Below are 223 nucleotides of genomic sequence, written 5' to 3'. Positions count from 1 at the left end.
GGGCTGCTCCCCTGACTGCATCATGGTGTGGTTTTGAGGGTTTTCAGCCGAAGAATCATGTTGCCCGCATCCTCCACCACTGTGGCAACCCCGGTGGTCGGGGGCTGTGCTCTCCAATAAAGTATGCGCAAGCCTGGTGTCGGAACAAGGGTTTTTATTGGAGGACCGCTCAGGGGAATAAGGAAAATCATAAATCAACTGAGGTTACTTCCGCTATGGAAGT

Source organism: Pollachius pollachius, assembly GCF_949987615.1.
Source record: "Pollachius pollachius genome assembly, chromosome: 20".
Lineage (NCBI taxonomy): Eukaryota > Metazoa > Chordata > Actinopteri > Gadiformes > Gadidae > Pollachius > Pollachius pollachius.
This window is presented reverse-complemented; position numbering follows the sequence as displayed.